This window comes from Poecilia formosa, unplaced genomic scaffold, assembly GCF_000485575.1.
Source record: "Poecilia formosa unplaced genomic scaffold, Poecilia_formosa-5.1.2 Scaffold313, whole genome shotgun sequence".
NCBI lineage: Eukaryota > Metazoa > Chordata > Actinopteri > Cyprinodontiformes > Poeciliidae > Poecilia > Poecilia formosa.
In genome coordinates this window covers 194873-219097 of record NW_006800252.1, presented here as the reverse complement: position 1 = coordinate 219097, position 24225 = coordinate 194873, and the positions used below count along the sequence as shown (strand labels likewise).

The 24225-nt window shown below is 40.4% G+C and overlaps 1 protein-coding gene across 1 annotated transcript in view; it reads right to left on the bottom strand.

Moving 5' to 3' along the window:
• Window positions 1-14740, bottom strand: part of calcr (calcitonin receptor) — a 72378-nt gene extending 57638 nt beyond the window's left edge. Inside the window, exon 1 of the mRNA XM_007573019.2 lies at window positions 14284-14740. The gene's annotated coding sequence lies outside the window, so the exon portion shown is untranslated. The remainder of the gene's footprint in view (window positions 1-14283) is intronic.
• Between the last annotated feature and the right edge of the window lie 9485 nt (window positions 14741-24225).

Below are 24225 nucleotides of genomic sequence, written 5' to 3'. Positions count from 1 at the left end.
CTGACACAAATACCATCACGGCACAGAAACCCTGGCTGATGGGGGAAGATCTACAGGTCGCTGTAGAGCCGGCGATGAGATCAGCAAGAGCCGACCTGACTAGCAAAGAGGCAGTACCAGAAACCCACCATTTCACTCATTGACAGCAAAAGACACAAGGAGACTGTAACAGGGACAAACGCACCTCATCACCAGTTGGAAAAGCTCAGCAGTGCTTCCACTTCCTTCACAGACTAAGAAGAGCCAGAGTGTCAGTCCCTAATCCTCAAGTCCATTTTCTACTTTTTTTTTCCCCAGCGAACAGGATCAGAGACCGGTGGCAGCGTTCTTGGAAGGGTTTCAAAGCCCAACCCAACGCCGAGCATAAAAAACACAAGAGAGCGCCGTATTTGCAGCGATGTAAAAGCAATCACTGTCAGTTTACCACAAACACCGGGTGGCAGCGTTTGTGGCAGCTGCTGCCACAAAGTGTCTCTCCTGATCACAGATTAGTACAAAGGAGCAATTCATTTTCACATGCAGCCACGTCGGGTACCTTTCATGCTTGGCAAATAAAGTCATCATTTTGAAAAGTGATGTATTTCCTAACAGAACTACTAGATAGCTTAGATTGAAGCATATTTGTGTTTAATACTGGCCCAGTCAAAGTCCAGACTCCAATCTGATTGAGAGTCGGAGGCAAAATATTGAAAACCAATGTTCACAGACAAGTCTGTTCAATCTGGCTGAGCTCGCGGCTGTTTTCAAAAGACAAAGAGGTTGAATTTATTTCAACAAAGACTAATCCATACCATGCCTTTCAGATTTTAGTTTGCTAAATGTGCTACAAATCAGATTTAATTTTATTTTCACGAGTGTGCGCTGATTTGTTTTGGTGTATCACAAAAAAATCCCAATAAAACAGTCTAAGGTTTGTGGTTGTTGAGTAAGAAAATGTGGAAGACGTCACTTTGCAAGGCATTGCGATCAGTTATGCTTTACGATCTAAACGCCTTCAGGGCATTTTATTTTTTTTTTAAAGTCGCTACGCTATCAAACACTCAACAAATGCTTTGAGATGCAAGCGGTGTGTCGTCAAAGTGATGGATGTTAGGACTTTAAAACGATCTTGTCATGTCATATTCCTACAGATCACATCAGAACAAGCAGAAAACACGTGGACTCTGTAATTTATAATTCAGAAAGTGGGAAAGAAAGTTTAAGAGGATTAGGGTTACAGGCTGAAATTCTTGTTTCGTACCATACACAGGGAACGTGCGCAGCCAACTTTCCTCATTTAGCGCACACGCGCACACACACACACACACACACACACACACACACACACACATGCCCCGACACACATCAAACCTTGCATACATTCACAGAGGTGAGTGTCTCTGTCGCCCATTTCCTCTCACATCCCATGTTAGGTACCATTATCTGTGCCATGCTGATGGGCAACGATTTTCAGCCCAGGGAGAGAATATGGCCAGCTAAGTACACTGCAAATTGCAGCCACTATTAACTAATCAGGGGATGAATGTGCATTGATGGGCCTGATGCTGTGCACTACCACTATTACAGTCGGCCTCATAGTAAACCATTAGCACTATGGGGATTGGGTTTGAACATAAAACGTTGTGTTTCCATCATGCAAGTTGATCTCTAGGATTTTCACTGTAAATAAAAGAAAACTGAATGTGTATTCATTAGGTTAGTCAAAATTGTCTCCCTGAGGAATTATTTACATATTTTTTTAGTTATAACATTTTATCATAATAAAAAAAACATGTTTACACTCTGGACAGGTGAGATGATGAGTGACTGCAGAAAATGCTGTAAAATCTGGATGTGTTTTAGTAAATGATCAAAGATTAAAATGTGTTAAAGAGCAGATTCTACAAAAAAAAATAAAAATAAACATTTTGTATTAGGATCCTCTGAGTATTTGAAGATACATAATTAGAAAACACTTTACACAATGGGTTTTTTGTTTTATTGTAATTTCAACCGAGTTTTACATTTTTATTACTAATAAACAAACATAAATAGCCATACGAAGGCTCTTTTTAACGAGCAGTGCGATGACATCTCTTAAAAGAGACAGACTTTCCATAGTACTAATCATGCCAATCGTTAAAATAGAACAATAAAGAGAGTTTTAAAATTTAATGTGTTATTGTTTCCATCTGTTTTGAAATCTAAGCCAATTCTGATTAACCGCATAGACGCGTTGCATTTCTTTGATATTGTCTTTGACTGTATTACTAGTTCGAATCTAGTTTTTGGTAACTTTGTGATTGTAAATATTTTGTATTTTATGTGCTCTGAATGATATTGCAATGCAATTTCTTTGTATGATAAGTCATAGGGAGAGGAGCACTGCAAAAGTACAGTATGCACATATTTATGATTAGCCCTTTTTTCTGACATCCCTGAGAATTGAGTCTATGCAGGCATTTTGAAAAGGTTTAGATGCAAAACCTCTTATGTGACAGAAGAATAACACCACCTGCATGGTGAAGCTTTGTGGTGGCAAAATCATGCAAAGGGAAAGCTTTTTTTTCACTGGAATCAGAGTCGAGGGGAAGATTTTTGTAGCTATATGTGGTAATTACAGAGGGAGATAGGTGGAAAAAAATGCCAAGTACGAATTAATGCCAAACTTTATTTTTTGAAAAAAGTAAAGAGCACGTACTGATTTCCTTCCACTTAGCAATTGTGTATTAGTTGTACTGGTCAGTCATGTAAACTCTAATTAAAAGTATATCAAAGTGTAAGAAAACAAAATGTGAAAAACTAAGAGGAAGGAATGTTTTTGCAAGGCACTTGCAGAAGAGTTTATCTCAACAAAAAAATATATATATTTTTAATTGCATTTTAATTTCTGATCAAACGAAAAGAAAGAACAAAATATTTATCTCCTGGTTCTGCTTTGGTAAATCTTTTCCACTTTTATGTTGCCGCTTAGGACAATATTTCACATGCGCAGGAGCAACTGGCACGGAAACAGACTCGGGATCTCCAGAGCCAGTTCAGAGAGAGGAAAGATGGCGACAGATGGGCCGAGTCCAGGCCTGTCATCTATGTGACTGACTAAGCAGCACTCTCTATTCCACTGCTCCATCTGCACACCGTAAGTCTTCAAAATTCCCATTTCCCTTTCAGTTTCACTAACAAAACAAAAAAAAAGATCCTAACAAAACAGAAATCCTGGTAATTCCACCGTGGCATTACGTCTCTCATCTTTGTCTCCGCTTTTTCACGTTCAGTTTGAACATTCTTCATTTTATCAGTCAACGCAAAGCTCTGGCAGAAGAAAAACGCCACAAATGAAGTTTTAAAATGTATTTTTCTACGTGCATAAATCTCAAATAGCATCATTATCATTTTCTTTTTAACCAAACCTCTACTTCCGTGTATACTTATAGTGAAAGCAGATCTGAGCTGACACCTATGAGAAAAGCAAACTTAATTGAGTATTTCTGCCACCGAGCCTCACTTGAAAGGTTTTTAACGACGGTTCTCCTTCCAGGCAAGAGAGAGAATCTTATACGCCCCACTGGGTCAGGGGGCAGGCCGTGTTTGGCTTCTAACAAGCTGTAAACAGACTGAGGGAAACGGGCCAAGAGAGAAGTACAAGTGCTATCAGAGATATGTGCTGTAGCAGGAAGAAGAACTGCATGCCAGCACAAGTGCTCAAACAGTTCTTTAATATCGTGACCAGGAGCTAAAAATAGAAACACGTAAAATGTAAACTAATAAATGGACCAATAAGAGAAAGCAGGGAGGAGAAAATGAGCAAAACACTGCATTACAAATTAGATTAACACAAGCAAGCAGCGGTCATGCAAATCGATAGAGCAGAGACGACAGGAAAGAGCTACAGAGAAGCATGAGGATTAAAGATTTGCAACCAGAGGGTCTCTAAACAACACACACACACACACACACACTTATGCACACACACACACACACACACACGCACACACACGTTGTGGTGCAAATTGAAAAGCTGTAAAGCAAAATCAATATTCGGTCTTCAGGAGTCGACTGAAAGAGCTGGAGTACAATGCATTTGATTTGCACTCTGAGGTCAATGTCCAAAAATTAAATAAAACATAGGTCACATGCACACGGAAACACTGAGGTTTATAGCGTCGACCCACGTCTAATATCCAACATAGCTACTGCTTTCACAAAATGTCAAATTTTCTGGAAGAGCCCACCTCAAGGTACTTATTACATGAACAGGAGCATGTTCTTTTAATGTTTGACGGTAAAATATGAGGAAATGCACTATTATTTTGTATTAATAAGAACCTCGTCACTAGCCACAAGAAATTCCAAATATCACAGATTTTTCCACTTACAGCTACAACCTATGGAGGTGTTATCACTGGAATTATTCTCCAACAGGTGCATCATTATAGCTAACAACAACAACAACAACAACAATAATAATAATAATAATAATAACGTAATCTGTCAGCCATTGGAGATCAGACTACCCTCAGATTGAGACAGTTGTGAAGATATAAATATAAAAACATACCACGAAACGTTTGAAAGCAAACAACGAGCAAAAATCTTTAAAATGCTTGAACTTGAACCAATTTTGGAAAAAAAATTTATTTCATGCCATTATCCAAATGCTATTTTTATATTTCATTTCCCTGGAATGTAGTAATTAATTCTTGGGCAGATTAGGCAACCAGAGATCGGATGTGCTCCCAAATGCTCTCTCGCTGGTGCTGGAGCATAAATCTCCCTTCGCAAAGAAATCCTGCGAAAGCTCCTTCTGAAAGCCCTGGCAGATCCTTAGAGACTATATGTAGACCCTACCTAACTCTTTCAATCCTACGATGAGGAAAAATAAAAATAAAAAACTACGACTTTCAGAATCATAAATTTAAGAAGTGAATCCCAAAAAAAAAGACCTGTTGTTTGTTTGTTCGGCTGGGTTTTTAAAATGTATTTATCGTTTGCAATTTCCCTTTGAATGATTACAAATCCCAGAAATGAACTCAATTAGCTCCCTGCTTTTTGATCACAAACAAGGCTGTATTCAACTTGAAACTGTGTCATCAGAATTTGACAAAGATGAAAATAACCTTATTTTATAGGTGAGGAGTATGAAGAAAAACAAAACAAACAAACAAAAAAAAACAACAGCCACCCGAATCTACATAAAAGCTCTCCCTCGACACCGCAGATCAATCACCCAACCCATTAATAGGGATGATTAAACTCAGTGTTCCAGCAGACCCTGTGAGTCATAAAGAGTATGAGCCAAAATGAAAAAAGAAAAAAAGAAAAAGCCGAACAGTAAAAGGAAATCGTTAGTGGCCTTATAGTCGAGAGCTATTGTAATAAGTCAGAATTAGCAGCCTCCAATAAAGCACATGGCGCTGTCCTTGGAGGAGGGAGGGAAATACGCTGCCATTAATTACCCCAAACTATATTGGGCTGTTCTTTCAAGCCACATGGAGGTCGGAGGGACTTCAATGGAGCTGATGTGCCACTAATCCTCTTGCTAGACATTTCTTTGAGCAATGAAATGATTTCCGAATCGTTTATCATCGAAATAATCTTTTGTTCACAATGACTGTCAAAGCTTTTTTTTTTTTTCTCCAGCTTTGTGCTTCCTACCATTTTCTCTAATAATGTGGGGTCTCTTTATCTGTTAACAGCCAGTTCTTGACTTGTAAAAATTTTTTTTTTTTTAAATCACTGAGTGAACTTGCCCTATCTATCTATGCAATTATAAATTGACAAAAAAAATGTTTGAACTTGATAATTGAGCTGCTGGCTTGCCCCCTCTAAAGCTTACCAACAAAAAGTTTTATTTCTTTTTGCGTTATTAGTTATGAATATTGAAGAGAAATAGTCCGTGTGGTTTCAGACACGTGACACCCTTTGTGTGCCTTCTACGTAAAAGTAATAGTGACATCACAATGCTGTGAAATTCATTCATTACTTATGCATTTAAATCACTGCAGTGTTCTCTGCCTCAAGGTTAAAGTTGTATCAGGTTGAACTTTGACCTGTATCTGTATAGTCTATTGACACAAGACATTTTTCAGGTCATACTGTTTATTAGCCGCATAAAACATGAAAATACAGCTTATGTTGCTGTTAAATGCAGCTAAATGCAAAGGCTGGTCTGCCTGGATGGAGCAGTTTGAATTGGCAGCTGGTATTAATGGATGGGACGAGTCTGTCAAGAGATTTTTTTGTTCTGTCTGTTATCTGGTCACGCACAAGATGTCCACAATGGAATCTCTTCTGAAGCCAGAAATAATTATTCCCAGTTAAAGAAAGCAATGACAATATATTTGAAACCCCTTCACAGCGAAGCGTGAAATACAGTTGGCTACAGGACACATCCGTCTATGAATGAGGAGGCTTAGGACATGTTGAGCAGACATCGGTCTCTCTGTCATTTCTCAACAGGTAACTTTTGGATTAGTCTCTGTGCTGCAAACCCTAAAACTCTGGATTCTGGGATCAAAGTTAGCAGTTGAGATCGAGCTTCTGTGAAATTTGGGAAATACCGTGGCTCTCTGATTCAAACTTTTATTTCTAAATCAAAGTTTGTCCTCTTACTGGTGGCCCCTCCAAACATCTGTCGTCGACAGACAATATGAGAGCATGGCATTTGATGTTGTGGGCTCAATATTGTTATTTTTTTCCAAACGGACTGAGGCATGTCCTTTACCCAATCAAGAGGCACATAAAATACCAAAGGTTCTGGTAGAGGAATGGGTTTGTAGGTGTGGTGCTATAGCACTCGTTTAGATCAAGAGAGGTTGTTTAGGTCAGTTTTATTAAGGGAGACATGCCAGCTCTCAAACTTCCATAAAACAAGAAAATCCCCATTCCATCCACAGTCGATTTAATCACCCAAATGTTGTCTTTGTTTGCAGAGGATAGCCAGCTAAAACCCGGATTTGTGGCTGCCATATGTGACGATGACATACTGCAGCAGTGTCCATGCCAGTACTGGTCTCACCCCATATAAGGTGCTTATTGGGAAAGAGACGGTGCTTTTTGTCGTCGTCGTGTTGGATGTGGGGGCAAAAGGTTTGTGCCAGTGTTGTGAATATGTCATCCAGTTAACACAGACATTATCCACAGAGACGGAAGCAGTGAAAAAGCACAGAGAAGGAGGGACATCCAGCAGTCTCCTGCAGCAAGACGGAGTCTCTACTGAGCAGCCCCTTCAACAGGACACCTCATCATCAGCAGCAGGACCGGTTCAACGTTCTTCAGATGGACAAGAACGGGGAGTTCAGGACACCCTGAGATATGGGGTCGGCAACAGTAGAGAAGTGTAAGTGGGACAGCCATGTGGGACTTTGTGAACCATCCTTTGTTTCAGATGGTTCAGGTCATCAAGACGACCTCATTGAGAGAGAGGAGAGCCCCCTGTTTGGATGTGGGATTATGATTTGATGACTGACTTGCAGACAACTTCCTTTCTACGGGGCGGGAGAGTGTCGTGAACAGGAGGACGTGTTGCTGCTGCAGAAAACTTGATGAGAGGTGAATTAGCTCAACTGTGGGGAAAAAGATAGAAGGGAACAAGAGTAGAGACGGATGGGGCGGGTTCGTTTCTTCATCTGTTGCTGGTTCTGGACTGATTTCGGGTGTGTGAACAGACGTCTAAGTTTAGCACTGAATGTGGAGGCTGGGTCAAAAGAATTTAAACTGAGTCCAAACAAAGGCCCAAAACATCCACCTGGACATTTGCCTTGATTAAGAAGATATGAAATGGATTAATTTATTTGTATTCTGTCTGAAAACTCTGTAACTTGATCCAAGGAAATGGATAAAATGCCCTTTGAGTCAGAAAAGAAACTTTTCAAGACAAGCCATGTGTGTCGGTAACCTCAGGTTATACCCGCCCATGACTGCATGACAGAAGGCTGCCACAAAGGTTCAAATGAAGACAAAAAATGAGAAAGTGAGAAAATTTAGAGGAAAAAGAGGATGGACAGACATCCAGTGAAAGGAAAGACGGGTATCTCTCAAAGCAATTAAAAGAAAAGAGAAAAAAGAGAAAAGAGAATGAAAATAACAGGTATGAATGTTTTTCGAACATTTTCAATTTTTTTTTCTGTTAAAACTGCAGACAATTTGATTGTATGAGTGTTAGCTTTGAACAACCAAAAACCCTCCTAGACATAATCGTCCACCTAAGCCGGCATGCAAGGCAAGTGGGACAAAAATATCAGACAAGTAGAAGAAGAAACCCCATGTTTGAACAGAGCAATAAGACCAGACTTTCACAACTCATATGGCAGACAAAGCAAACATGTGGAACAGGGTGCAGTGGTCAGATGAAACCAAAATGTAGCTTTTTTTCTACCCCTCCTCCCCAAATGCAAAATACAACTATAACCACACATCCCCTTGAATATATAATATCCGCATGGTGAAACATAGTGTTGAAAGAGTCATGCTGTGGGGATTCTTTACTTAAACAGGGACAGATAAGCTGCTCAGGAGGAGAACCTATTAGAGGCTGCAAGAACGACTGACACAGAGGTTCATTTTGCAGGAGAATGAAGTTAAAAACACAGCCTGCCTAAGACAGAACAGCGGAAGACGTTGGTCAGATAGTTACGTCACGGAGAAATGCCAAGAGTATATGTGAAATCAGAAAATCAGACGCCGCTAAGAAGACCGTTCAAATCAGAAGCGTTGCCTATTCATTGTGAAAGTTGTTTGGAATATCAACACAAGGTTTGCTCGCATCCTTTGCCTGCGGGGTGGAGCATGAACAGACAATTTGGTGGGTCTTAGAAGGGTCAACAATGTTTGCTACACTGCACAAAATATGAAAATCGAATTAGGAACTAGAAAAGAGGACTAAAAATGACTGCTGAAAGGATGCTTGATTCAATTGCTTGCTCAGACTCTCAGCTACTCAATAATGAGCTCCTGCACCCATCTTTTAGTCACACTATGCCCCGGGGAAGGCTTTCTTTTAAAATCGACAAATAGAGCTTTAGGTCTTTAATCCTCTAATATTATTTTTTTTTTTTTTTTTTTTTTTTTACCTCGCGGTAAATATGCGTGTCGACTTGTGTACAATAAAATAATTGAAAGGCGATGTGAAAGTGCACGCCAGCCGACGTGGCTAATAAATCTTTCATGATTTCAGATTGGGAACATTCAATAAATCCGGCCAGCGGAGAAGCACGTTTCGCCGCCAGCTGCACAGCTGCAGCGTCCCGAGTAGCTTTGCTGCCAACTGAATTCAGGTATTATTGGAGAAGAAGGGCACAACAAGCCGGAGGAGACACAGAGACGTGTTAATGATAACGAGGAATCATTCTGCAAGTGTGTGTGTGTGTGTGTGTGTGTGTGTGTGTGTGTGTGTGTGTGTGTGTGTCTTTCTCCCCCACATATGTTCTCTCCTCAATCCGTCTGCGCGGGCCTCTGTTTACCGAGGCTGCAGCTACACGCGCTCTATTCTAGCGCCACCTACTGATGCTACTTTGGCTGCTCCAATGTCTGAAGTGCAGTGGATTCAGCACTGCCTCAGAGTGGATGTGTCGCAGCGCGGAACGCGCGGCTTCACTTGTATTACACGAACGGTGACGCTGGGATAATTACATTCTCCACTCGTTAATTTCATGGGCTCCTCTCCTCCCGAGTTCCAGCCTCCTCGTATTCAAATGATGCAAGCTCCTCCGCCGCTAAATCCTGCCACCTGCGCTTGGCAAACAGCTTAACGGGGCGGAGATAACTGAAACAGATGACTGTGAAATTCAATTTTACGACAGCAGATTCTCTTTTTGGCTTGGAGAGCCGTGCACAAGACCCCTGAATGAATGCATGAATAAAGTTATTATCTGACTCATACCACGCAAACAAGAGAGCTGCTGCTTTCGCTGCACTGCAGCGTTTAAAAGATACTATCCTGCTCTTTTGCTCGACGCTAACAAATAAATATACTGCTGGGTAATGAAGTATTAATTTCCACTGTAGTACTTGACAAAAGTACTTTTTTCTTGAGAAAAGAAAGCCTCCTGGGAAATAAACAACTAATTCTCCTTCGTGTTTATTTGGGTCGATGAAATCATGAGACGGACAGGCATGGGGACCTAAGTGACTTGAGTCAAATCCCACTTAGAAAATTTTGCAGCCGTACTTGTTTGAATCTGCTGACTTTGACAATCCATCCGGCCTTCACGGAAACTATTGGCAAAACTGAAACAAAGCGTCATGACGACCGGGACCGTCTTCATTCTCTGACTGGTTTGAATCGGTCGAGTTTTCTTCTTGTTAAACAGTTGCCCACTTTGTCACTGTGTGTGCGGTGTGAACTCACCTACCCAAACAAAACGCTGCTTCTGAAATGACATGTTGCTCTTGCTTCTTCCCGCTGGAACGATGGGGAAATCGACAAGAAAAAAATACATCCCCAGAGGAATAACTGCCTGAACAGCTGCTTTGTGCCTTATGTGACGTAACTAGTGCACCTGTGTACTAAACTTGCTTTTGGGAGGGTTCATGTTATTCCGGTTAAAGAACAGTTTGCAGAAAAACAGCAAAACAAAGACAAAAGCTGAACATGGCGTTTGGTTCGATAGGCAGCGAACTATCTTAAAGGAAGTTTGACTGAATTTACAGATCAGTCAGGATTATCTCCTCCTAATCCTTCAACCAGTCCAGATTCTCAGTACTTTTGAGTTATATTGCCTTGGGTATCTTTAAAAGCGTCTCCTCACACACACACACACACACACACACACACACACACACACACACGCAGGCAGCAATTGGCTGCCAAATTATACATCTTTATCAGCATAAATGTAGCTCTATTATTGATTCAAAGACCTCTGGCACAATGACTTCATAATCGAAAAGGTTAAACCCCAGTGTTGGATCTGTTGTAGCCTGATGTATGGCTTGCTAACAAAGAGAAGGTTGGGTGACCTTTCAGTTTCTTCCTATTCTGTAGAGAATATCTAATTTTAGTTTTGTTTAGTCAGGTTTAGCTTCTTTTAGAATAAAATGGACAGAAGGAGCAATACATTGCAATGAGACAGGCAGGAAGAACGTGTTCAGTGCTCTACGATGTTCAGCAACATTCCTTTTATTGGGATTTCCATAATAATCTAAAACACTTAATCGGTGGTGTGAGGGATAAGGCTCAGCCAGGAGGAAAGGATGCACCATGACAGAAAAAAATAGCTCTTCGATCCTCCTTTGGTGAATAAATGCGACGTGTAATCTATGTGAGAAAAACTAGCCTTACTCTGCTGGTGGCTAATGATGCTGAAGTGGGTAGTTGATTCATGGCTTTAGGGTTGGATGCTAAATTGAATGCCTATTTTCACTCTTTGTTTCTCTTTCATGGTGTGGACTGTATTTGATTGTAGTTCAAAATCTAAAACACGAACGGGAGTGGAGAAAGGCGGAGGCAGAAATTATTAGAATCCGGAGTTCCTGATAGGACATATAATCCAACTGGCTGATTCTGCTTTTACCTGCGTTGTCCCCTCGTGGCTGTAATCACACCAATTCAAGTGATCTTTTCGTGATTTGTCTTACCAAAGAGGCGTAAGGCAGTGTGAGACGCATCAACTGCCCTGCATGGTTAATTAAAGGTTGTCTTGTTCATCATATCGCCAATTATGAGGCTCAGACATGCAGAGTTATTGCATGTATCTATGAATAAAACATGAACCACTAGGCCTTATTAAAACCAAGGACTATCAACGCCGGTGCAGGTCAGCTAAACTTCCCTGAGCGACAAGAGTCAATTAGATTACTTTGCGCGTGTGTGGAGAGGCAAGGACGAACACAGACGTTCGGTTTGTGCAGCACGCTGACTTGAGTCTTTTTGGGAGTCGTATTTTCTCATGGGCATCGATCTGCAAAAATAGGCACAGCGGGACAACGTAATTGCCGCGTGAATAAAGCTTTGACAGGATAGTTTGGGGTTTTTGTGGGAAGGTTGTGAGAAGGTGATGTTCCTACTTTGAGCAGAAACATCTCCTGATGTTTTTCGTCCAGATTCGTTCAGGTGTGCTGAAGCTAACAGCTGGTCTGATAGAGGCCAAGAACAAAGACTTGCACTCGCAGAGATTTACGTGAATGCATTTTGTGAGCCGTCGACCGTCTACATTATTTACACAGAAGCCGATGCTTATTTACACTGGAAATAAAGGCAGGAGGTGGTGAGCCTTTCCCGTGTGAAACACCTACTGAGCGTGGAACGAGGAAAGCTATTCTGGTCAGAGAAAAGAAAAAAAAAAGATGGTGCAATAATAATAATAATAATAATAATAATAATAATAATAAAGTTTTAGCCTTTTCACATCTTCACTTTACAACGGGCAGATACTATAACTAGAAACACCTTCACTTCCTCTGTTCTCAGTAAATGTTTCACGCTGGAGGATTATTAGCCGCACATCGCCTCCAACCTTCATTTCCTGTATAAATAACCATCCGCTTTGGAGCAAATACCCAATGTGACGGAAACGTTGTGATGGTTGAAATGTTCATAAAACAGTGTTTACATAGTAGACAGCAGTGCTTTTTGAGACTGGAGTTGCTTTAAGATGGTGGAAATCTACTTTAGTGTGAAACCACCTTGACTGGCCATAAGCTTCGAGAGTCTCAACGAAACAATCTGGATCTCTGTAACAAGCAACTCGTTTGTAACCTTTGAACAGAGCCTCCCTTAATTTGTTCCTTACTGAAGTTTAGTAATAAAACTATTACCCCACTATCTCCCACTACTAGCTCTAACGTGTTACGTCTTTCCCTTCACGCAGCTCTCTGGACTCCCACCCGTTTTGCAATCTTGTAGACAGGTCGACCCACACCGAGGCAGAACGCTCTCTCACAGCTTGATGGATGACAGAGTTATCTCTGAGACACCAGAAAGCAGACAAGCTCGCGGCCAAGCCAAGTCCAGTTCTCCGCAGGGCACCTTACATATCTGAGCATGCCTGTCTGTAAAGATCTTCACTTACGGCTGTCCCCCTGTCTCTCTCTCTCCCCCCTGTTCCTTCTCCGACAGGCTGATTGTGTGTTTGCTGCTATTCCTGTCCTCCTCTGTGTTGCACAGCTCGTGCATACATCAGAGTTTGGCATTTTCTGCTCTCTGATGCCGATCAAGCCTCTAATAAAACCCGATGGCACAGGCTGCTGCACTATGGCTGTACGAAACCCAAAGGAATCTCCCTAATATATTGGCAGACGTCTTCCTGAATTTAAAACACGACTGGAGACTGAGATGAGGCGGCGTTCGGGAAGAATTCATCTCGTTTTGTTTCCGTATTGTGGGCGGTGGGTCAATGAAGGCATGCCTATTTTCCCCCCTACCAACCCCCCACCCATTTTATGTGACTTTGCTAAGTTGATCGATATGGAGCTGCAGCCATGAAGCATGGTTTTTAAAAAAAACTGCACACAGAAGTAGAGAAGGTCGATTTGACTGACAGTAGATCATGAATATCACACTCAGTGCAAATACGAAATAATCGTTCTTTATCCTCTTGCTTCTAATAAAAACAAGCAAAGAAAGGTTGCCTACGTTAACCTTTAATCACTGTGTAGGTGCCTCATCTTAGTTCTTCTCATCATTTGACCCAGAGGATCCAGGAGTGCAGCGTGAAAGGACTACACATGTTTCTCACATGTGTGCATTTGTGCCTGACACATAAAGGAATCACCGACTTCACTTTTCTCTGACTTTGAGCAGAAAAGACACAATTCAAATATCCTACAAAGGCTTTTGACCACAGCTCCTGCAGGAAATTTCTCCAAAATGAGCAACAAATTACCAAAGGAGAATCAGAGTATGGTATTTCCAAACATTACCCTCAATTAAGGACCAAGTCAATCAGCATTCCTTCAGAAGAGACTGGTTATAATAGCTTAATTAATGTAGAAAATAACTGTAAGAGACATCAAATACTCAAGAATTTTATTTTTTTCCCCACTTTGCCAGATATGCAAGCAGTTGTTATTCATCCAGCTACAGCATAAATATGAGGAAAATGTCTAGGCATATTGTTTTGCATCAGCAGCTTCGATATAATGCAAATCCCTCCTGGCATCTCATGCACAAATATGCCAAATGTAGCTTTTGAGTTATATATATATATATATATATATATATATATATATATATATATATATATATATATATATATATATATATATATATATATATATATATATATATATAAGTTTCCAAAACAAAAAATAAATACAGCAAAAAAAAAAAGTTAAGAGAAGAAAACATTCATTGTGACGACTTACAGATTTTAGATGATGCAGTTCCAGGGAGAGACGTATAGATGCGAAAGGAGGAAGTCCCTCTTCCTCCGACGACTCACGGATTCTGCGGTTCAAGCAGTGCAGGTGAAAAGAAAAATACTTTTAAACAATTTTATCCAGGGTGGGGTAAGAAAAACAAACCAAACAAACAAACAAAACTAGTAGAAAAATCACATAAACGCCGCTACTGCTGTAGTGTTTGCGCAGGATATCCAGACTTATTTATGTATTAATTAATGTTAGAAGACGAGTTAATGAGCTGCAGTGCGCGGCAGAGAGCAGCGAGGGGAAAGGTGTGCTGTCGCTGCTATGAGCGGTGACAGTTCTCTGCCCGGTATAATCCAAGCGCATGAGCAGCCTTCCGTTTACGCGGTCGGTCCTGCGGAGCTGGAGCTCCTCCTCGTCTTACCTCTCTGTCTGTGTGCGTGTTTGAGACAAGCAGCGAGGAGAAACCTCGGCTCGCAGCGGCTTTGCGCGCGGATTGGACGCTCCTTTGGACACCGGTAGCCTATTAAAACAAACTCTGGAGCGACAGAAAAAGAAAAAAAGTCAAGATTTCAGTCTGTGCTTGTCGAGAGTGAAGTACAGGTGCATCTCAGTAAACTGGAATATTTCTAATTTAGCACCACAAATTAATTCAAGAAGTGAAACTTATGCATTCTATAGATTAATTAAGCAGACTGGTTTATTTCAAGCGTGGAATTGTGTTCATTGCTGTTCAGTTTTTAATTAAAAATAATAATAAAAGAATTACTACTAGTTTTAAACCAGAATTGCTGCCTTATGGGCATAGTTATGACTTGAGCAGTCGTGGAGAAGCCTGCTGTCCAACGAAAAATAAATAAATCTGCATTTTTTTCCAGAAGGTAAGCCTGTGTAATATCAAAAGCATGTTCGTGGAAAGTTTAGAGGAAGGAAAACAGATAACTACACTACTGCCTCGAAAAGGTTTTGAAGCAAACACCATTCGAGAATTGAAATAGAGGGACATTCGAGACCATGCACAAATTTATCCAGGACATGGACTATAAGTCCCATATTGTCTGTGTCCATGTACTGCTGACCCCGACGACATCAGGGCATCTTACCTAACCAAAGAGGCAAAAATGACCGTGGAGTTATTCAGTGTTCCAAAGACCTATTATTAAAGATTTATTTATTTTTTTTAGTCTGGAAGAAGAGCAGAAAAGCACATTCAAGCTGCTCGAGGTTCAGCAAAAAGTTTTTTTTTTCAAATAAATGACAATAGTGGGGAGCCATATTGTCTGCTGGTGGCAAGTTTTGATTTGAGAAAAAAAAAAAGAAAAGGAAAGAGAAATACACTGCACCACTCTTCCTTAAGAATTTGCCCCATGTTTGTGGAACCCATATTGGTAGATTCCCAGATTATTTTCACACTACAGCTTTACACACAATGAAAACCAAGAATCATCCACACATATGGCAGACTTAGTTCCAAAGTAATATTTTTATTCAATCAAAGCGTCTCTCGCTTATGGACTGAAAGTGAAACTAATGTTTTTGAGTCTTGTCTCAAAACTCAATGGAGAATCTATTGAGGATGCTAAAAAATGAAAGCTATGCCAAGAAAACCTTCCAAGATTAAAGATTTGGAGTCTATTTACAAATAATTGAATTGTTAAAGCCACATGAATCAAACCACAAAACATCAGATGTGCCACTCTAACTGAAGATTGCTGTAATATGTTGAGAGAGGATCCCAGATTAATAAAATAATGATCATTTCAAGACTAAGAAAACATCTCACCTTGCGCTTGATGATTGAGTGAGAAAGGGACAGCAGTGTTCTTCTATCTTTAAAATATGTTGCACATGTGGAGTCTATTTGGGTTATAAATCAATTATCTGGGGATGAAATTGAATAGAATGGAATAGAGTTTCTTTTCACTGTGTTGTAAATTAAAGTTACATTTTTGGTGCTCGACAGAAGAGAAAAGAATTGTGCCGTACAAAAATGCGAATGCATAATAAAAATGCAACAAAACAAAATGTAAAAATAAAATGTACACAATAATGCAAAAAGGTAATAATAAAAATTCTACATTTTAAGTTAAAATCTTTATCTTCTTTGTCCAATGCACCAAAGAGACTACATTAAGGGTGATACTGTCATGATGAGTGAGTTTGATGGACCAAAGTGCAGACAGGAGCTGGGAGGGTGGTGAAAGTTTAAATGAGAAACAAAAACTTACAACAACAACACAAAAAAAAAAAACATGGGGAATGCAGGGAGCCAGAGCACAACAAAATTAACAGGAACAACAGGCAGAATGAAGCGGATTTGATGGGATTTAACAGAAGGAACCAGCAAGGAGTTTAGTTTGGAGAATGTGAGAGTGAATCCTGGAACAAAAGACCTTCCTGATTAGCTAACGAGTTGCAAGTGTGACATGAGACCGGAGAGGTGAACTGAGGAGGGAGAGAGAGGAACCAATAGGGAAAACTAACTAGAGCCAGAAAGAGACTGAGTGAGACTTAATAAGGTAAACTGCTAGCAGCTGGGGAAGAGGACGGGAAGGGGACTGACAGAAGGCAGCAAGGGAGGACAAACAGAGGAACTAGAAAGTAAATCTAACTGTAACTATCACAAAGAATAACATGACAAGACTGAGACAAGCATGTATGAAGGAAAATAAGAAATCAATACAGGGGAAAATAACGAAACCAAAGAGTCCAAATAACCCAGAATGTGACATTCGGGTCAGTTCAAGCTAATAACCTTATTCAGCACGTAGAAAACCTTTTTTCTAGAAAATTTACTGAAGAACAGTCTGTCAAACCAAATAGATGAGTGACTTGATCATCACCGAGGATTCAAATCCATGTCGATCTGAAATATGGGTTTTTACCAGACTGCGGCACCAACAAGGCAGTTCAAAGTGCTTTACATCATAAAAACCCCTTAGTGCACATGCATTAAGGGGCATTAAGGGGCCAGTAATGCCGTTCCAATATTCTGTTTTAGCACGATCAAAGGACATGAGACCTCCCAATGAGCACTGCTAAAAATCTGGTGTTTCATCTTGACATGACAGAGTATTGACAGAGGGCATCTCTAAAAAAAAAAACAGGCACATATCCTCAAGCCAGAAAGCATATATATCGTCCCTCCGGCAAGTTCTGGGTTTGCCCCCAAGGTTTCCTTCCTCGGAGCGCGCCTGGAAAACCTCCAAAAGGTGATTCCTGATCAGACGACCAACCAGCCTCTGCCGACACGTTTAGTCACGGAGGAGAGATTGCTACACTTCCAGCTCCGAGAAATGAAAGAAAATGTCCTTTCTAGCAGTTCCAATCCGGCATCTCGTTTTTCTGTCATGACGATAGAGCTGAGGATGAGAACGCAGACAGAATGCCAAATTCAGTTTTAAACTAATTGAGTGTCGTCACTACTGCGGTCGGCACCTCTTTCCATTTACCCGTCTTCTGCTCTCATTTTCGAACAGGATTGCATTGTTTGCGCGGCGAAGATGAAACTGTGTGGTTTCCAAAACAGAACCCCTGCTCTGCATCGCCACACCTGTAATTTTGCTGGTTTGAATTATGAAGTGAAATTTCCGAATGGAAAGAGAACCACAGCCGACCACGGTCAGTAGAAGCTTGTTTCTGGTTGGCTTGATAACAGGGCTTTTGATATGGCTTCTCGCCAAAGTTGTTATGACGTTGTTAAACTGGTGTCAGGCCAATCAAAATGGCCCAGTTTATTTCAAAAGGAACAAAAGATAGCAAAACAAAAGACAAAGAGTCAAATAATAAAACATACATTGCAAAAGGTTATTGGTGACACCACCTTGTTAGTATATTGATTTGTAAGCATATGACATTAAAAAAGCTGTTTTCTTTTTTTCTTTTAACCTTAAATTGGTTATTGTACTCCTTTCAGCTTACTGTTTTTATCATACGTTATAAATGTGCTTTCCTTTTTACGTATTTTATGAAGTGTGTTCCTCCTTGGATATTTGAGGAGCGCAATCACATTGAAATTGAAGAGATCAGGTGAGAAGCTCACCTGGAAGCTCCAAATAGAGCCACTTCTCTACCACAAGGATGGATGGAAATTGAGAAATGAAAAACAGAAAAGTGTGGAGTGCACTTTTGCTCGGCTTCCTGTTGTCAATATTTTGTAGCTCTAGCTGCTGTAGCCCATCAAGTTGCAGGTGTTGTGGAGTATTTATCAGCTTTCAACGGATTTAAACACAGAAATTAAAAAAAACAACAACAACAAAAAAAAAAACATGCTTCTTTGCAAACCAGATGAAGAGCTTCTGGAATCTCTTGCTTCAGATTCTCATATGGAATTATGTCTGGACTTTGACTAGGTCATTCCAATACATGAATTCACTTAACCGTTCCATTGTAGTTGTGTGGTTAGGGCTGCTGTCCTGCTGGAAAGCAAACCTCACTGTCACATCTTTTGCAGCCTCAAACCTTTTTTTTTCATCCACATCAAATAAAGTTATCAAGATTAGGTGAACAGACACAGAAGCAAAACAAGACGTGTGCAAATATTATAATCAAAGTCCACTGCAGTCCTTCAAATATTCATAGTGCAGAGTGTGTTTTCATTAATATGGTTAATAAATAAGAAAGAAAAAAAATGCATTGCTCTCTATGGGAGAAAAAAATTAACGTGTAAAATAAATGTATTTCATGACATCACTGATGATAATTATAATAATAATAAGAACAAAAATACTGCTACTGTTGGTAATAAAAATAGTAATAATAAGCCAATGCTACTACTACTGCTATTACTACTACTACTACTAGTAGTATTAATAATAATAATAATAATAATAATAATAATAATAATAATAATAATAATAGTATTTATTACTAATAAATAAAGACAAACAAAATGTGTAGGTATACTTTTGGAAGGCAGTGTCATTCTGCCATCAAATCCACGTCAACCATCTCTTTTAAGCCCAATTTCTCCATTTCATTCATCCTCCACTGTTCGTCACCACCAGAACTGACCATAATGAGGGGATTCTCTGAAAGTAAGTCGCCTTTTCATGGCTGTCTCCTCTGAGTGAAGTACAAATATCAACTTAGGGTGCATAATAGAAAGGAGGGGCGGGGGGGAACCGCTGCTGGAAGAGATGCTTTTTAACACCATGGTGTCTCAGTGGCTTTTTACTGCAAGCTGTGAAGGAGAGGAAGAGGGAGTATGACATAAAAGGCAAATAATGGCCTACTCATGAAGATTTCTTTGTTTTGTTTTCTTGCTTCCTCTTGCTCCCGTTTTATCTCTATAGCAGAGTTAAGAATCTAATGGGCTGATTCCAGGGCACGTTTAAAATTCATTTGATGCATTGCACTCCCATCCCCATCTACACGGCTCACGCAGAGTCGTGCAGAATGCAGCTGACAAAGGGAAATGGTTTTTCGGGGCTGGAAGATTGCTAACATTCCCAAGTAGATTGTGTTTGTCCACTCCTCTTCTTCTCCCGGACGGATGTTCTGTCCGCTGCGACGCCCTTAGCGCAGCGCGCTGCTTGTTTTTGACGATCGCAGGGCTTTAGAAATGACGAGCTGGCCGTGCCTCTCGCTGTTTTCAATGTGTTATAAATATGCAGCAACACGTTCTGCGCCGCCTCGTCTCCGTGTGCGCGAACGTGTGCCCGCGTACGCGTACGTGGGCGACACGCAGAGCGATGAATGTCAAATGTGTGATGGCAGGAAGTGCAGGGAAGCAGCTGCTTGTGTTGTAATTAGCCGCCGTACGGAGAGGGAGCGGCAGAACAAGGAGATAACGAAAATGAAAATACTTCCTCTATTTTAAGGAGCTCCCTGTGGAGTTGGCTTCACAGATATGTTTCTGTTTCATGCTCGTCCACATGCAGAGTCGATGCCAAACGGCAAAAGACGGCGGGCTGAAGCAGAGCGGGCAGCTCCGAGCTGGGCTTTGATCACAAAACTGTGTTCTGGACTGTGATCTTTTCAGGAAAGTCATTCGGATGGGGCGGATGTTGGAGGGATGCCACCTCTAACAAGCAGCTGAAGCGCACAAGACGTTTTGCGGCCTAAATCTATTAGCAGACCAAAGGGTCGGCTGGACACAAGACCCAACATGCACGAAGTCAAAATCAAAACTGGAGAAATCCCAAACAGTGGCAGTGAGAAAGAGATATTTGTTTTTACCAGCGTAAATGAATGCAATCGGATGTAGCGTTATTACGTTGTCAAAAAATGTTGTAAATCACGAATCGTTCCACTTCCGTTTCACAGCTAGGTGCTGCTTCATATGTTGCTCTGTTTCAAAGAAAACACCAATAAGATACGCCGAGGATGGTGGGTTGAAAAGTGAGAAAATGTGTGTGGGGGGGGAAAATAAAATAAAAATAAAATTGTGTCTCTCATATATGTCACTTTTGCACAGGGTGTTTGCAGTTTAACGTTATGCTAGCGTCACTGCGTCACTGTCTTCGTGAGGGAATTTTGTGTCCTGGAAACACATGAGGAAAAACAGCAGAGCGAGCTGCAAAGACTGAGAGAGTTGCACATTTAACACTGTGGGGGTGTGAGTCTGATTATTATGCACAACATAAAAAAAAGGAAACACATTTGATCCACTCCGTGTGCTCCAACATCATCGCCTATACACACACACACACACACACACACACACACACACACACACACACACACACACACACACACACACATATATATATAGAGAGAGAGTCCTTTTTGGACAAGCTTCATAAATAGACACCTCACAACACAAGGCAACTTTTTTTTAGTTGACAATGTGTTTTTTACACTTACTGTTATGGTTTATTCATCAATATTTGATTTTTTTTTTTTTTTTTTTTTTTTTGTCTGGCTGTAAATCTTAAGATTTAGACAAAAACACCAGAATTGTTGTTGTTTGAGCTTTAGGACAATATTTTTGAAACAACAAATTAAAGCTGCTAAAATCTCTGTTCATGTTTAAAGAATATATCTAATGACTATTCATACGGCTTTCACTCAGCATGCGCACAAATGTAATTACACTGGAACACTTAACGTGACAAGTACCAGTTGTCTCTCTGGAGAGGCAGCAAACAGGAACTGAATTGATAATCCAAGAGTTGAAGGATGAGTGTGCTGCTGAATTAAAGCTGTAAAACCACAAGTGCTCATTGGTTTTTCTACGTTGCCAATGGTGTTAAAAGGTGAGCAAAAAGAGTGAAAAACCAGCTGCTTGCGGCTGGCTGGCCAGTGACGCACAAACAGCCCATGAATGACAAAGTGGAGATGTTAAAGTTTGGTCTAATAAAAACCAGCTTCTCTAAAAAAATAATAATAATAATACACATAAATTATAAATAGATTAATATAATGAAAAATCCTCTTCTCGATGTGCCTCCATCTGCTTGTTTTAATTTGGATGGAAAACAACGCTACAGGTGAAATACCACACAGACAGACAAAACATTTAAACATTTAAAGGGGTGCTAGACGGGCAGTTTATTTCTAGTGACCCCTGGTGGATAAAAGTCCAACAGCACACGCTTTAAGTCTGGCATTTTAATTGATTTTTAATAATCTGACTAATCGTCGCAGTGTTAGTGTTCCTCTTCTCGTAAGTGAGATGTTTCAGGAGAATGTTATTTCTTGTGAGCCACGATTGGCGTTTGCTTAAGAACTAATAAATAAATAGATTAAGACCCTGATCCTCAAAGATTAAAATGTGGAGATAGGGATTTTATACTGGCTTATAGGGCTGCAGTCTCTCTCTGCAGCTTTAAATTTTCATGCCAAGTTTTAGACTTTTTTGTGTGCAGTCTTTTTTTTTTTTCCATTTAAATGTCATCAGCAAATTTATGAAATCCGCCCAATTTACTTCTGTATACTTATAAAACTCCGTTTAAAATTTTACAAATTATTTTATGTTAAAAATAAACTTCTATGTATTCTATTGGATTTAGTGCTATAAACCAATGCAAAGCAGGAAAAATTATGCTGTTTCCAAACACTTTTTCTAATCAAAATCTGAAAAGTGTGGTGTGCACGTATCTCTAACTCATCTGAGTTCGACCTTTTTAAAACAAAGGTTCACTGCAACACAACAACAACTACTGAAGACAGATATGTTTGCCTTTTCTCATGTGCAAAACACCTCAGGCTCTCGGTTGAAAGCTGAAATTCCACACCAGCCTCAAATCTTTTTACTTTAACAGACCTTCTTCTAGGATTGGTCTGAATTGATCTCCATCCGTCTTCACGCCAACTCCGACCATCGTCTCTCCCACTGCTGAATGAAACCATCCCTGTAACCGCCTCGTTTCACAGTGAAATGTTGACCAGAGCCATTTCTTCTCTGTGTCTCTTGTATCCCTCAATACCTTTCAGGAAACTCCAAACATGAGTTCTTTTAGCATTCTTTCAATAAAGGCTTTCTTCTAGCCAGTTTTCAGTGAAGAATATATTCGTGAAGTGTATGACCAGTAGTTGTTCTTCTTCCACCTGAGTTGTGGATCTCTATAGCTCCTCCAGAGTAAACATAGGTCTTGCATGCTTCCATCATAGTTGGTCTCCTCGGACAGCGCATATTTGTTTTAGTCTATTTCGCTAAAATGCAAGGAAATACATACAATTTGTGACGGCAACATGAACAAAAACGAAGGGAACCATAACTCACTGTTTTTACTTGGATTTGAAAAGAAATCCGAAGCTGTCCTTCAGAATCAACACACCGTGGCTGTAGTGCTTCTTTCTTTCGTTCGTTCTTTCTTTCAGACTGTGCTTTTTCCACTTGAACTGCAGTTCAGCCCTCATCTCTTTCCATCATTTACAGTACACAGGGAAAAATAACTCGCCCATGCCTGTCCGTCGTGTTTCAGCCCGAACGTTCCAGCTTGTGTTTGTCTTAAGACGGCAACCCGCTGCTGACCCCATTTCCTCCGACGTTTTAGTGCACATCTCGGCTGCCGGGTTGCTCACAACTCTGACTCAGAACGCGGCCCTTGGTCTTTATCTGGTGATATTCAGCTCTGTTTCATATTGTGTTGTAGGCTTTTGTACATTTTCTGCCATGCTGCCTTTGACGGGCTGAGAGAAATGTGACCTTTTGAAGGTCTGATTTACAAACCATCAACTTCCTGCCGTTTGTAATGATTGATGATTATACCCCTTAATTCTTTGCTCATTTTTAGAAAAAGAAAAATGATCCGCTGAAATGAGAGGAAGACACACAAAAAGAAGAGCTTAATAAAGCTTTGCATATCTGAGGTTCCTCTGCTGACCTGTTTGACCCTCCTCCCTGAGCAGCCACCGGGTCATCTTTCAATGATCCAATAGGTGTTAAAGAAATACATTATTAACCACAAAATTCAATTGTGCCACTATGCTGAGCTGCTGAGTCTGCAGAGAACTGCAGCACAGCTCAATTTAAAGACTCTGACCTGCGGGAAGCTGGTAATTGAAGCGCACAGGCGGAGAGGAAGAAGAGGCACCTGTCCAGATTGAAATCTCATTATCTTTTATTTAGTTCATTTTAGCTCTGTTCAACTGTGCTGGGAAAGGACAAAAAATAGATAAGTAAATAAAATAAAACCTGACTTGAAGGGAGAACAAACAAAAAACAAGAAGAGGCATCTGTATTTGTTCGTTCTGCTGAAATCGTTTTTAATCTTCCGAACCATGATGAGAACCGATTGTGGCACATTTGCAGCGGAGAGGAAGAAGAGGTGGATTTATTTTTGGGCCGTGAGTCATCTGCTGCAAAAGAGATGCTATTCTCAGACAACAAAAGCCCGGTAGTTACATTAATGTCCTGCGGACAATCATTCATATCCATTAAGATAATCTTTAACTCCTAAGGAAGGTCAGAGCCCTCTCCTTTAACAAAAAAATGCAGGGTTTGTCATGCAGACCGTGTCTGTCAGAGTTCCATCCATCCATCCATCCATC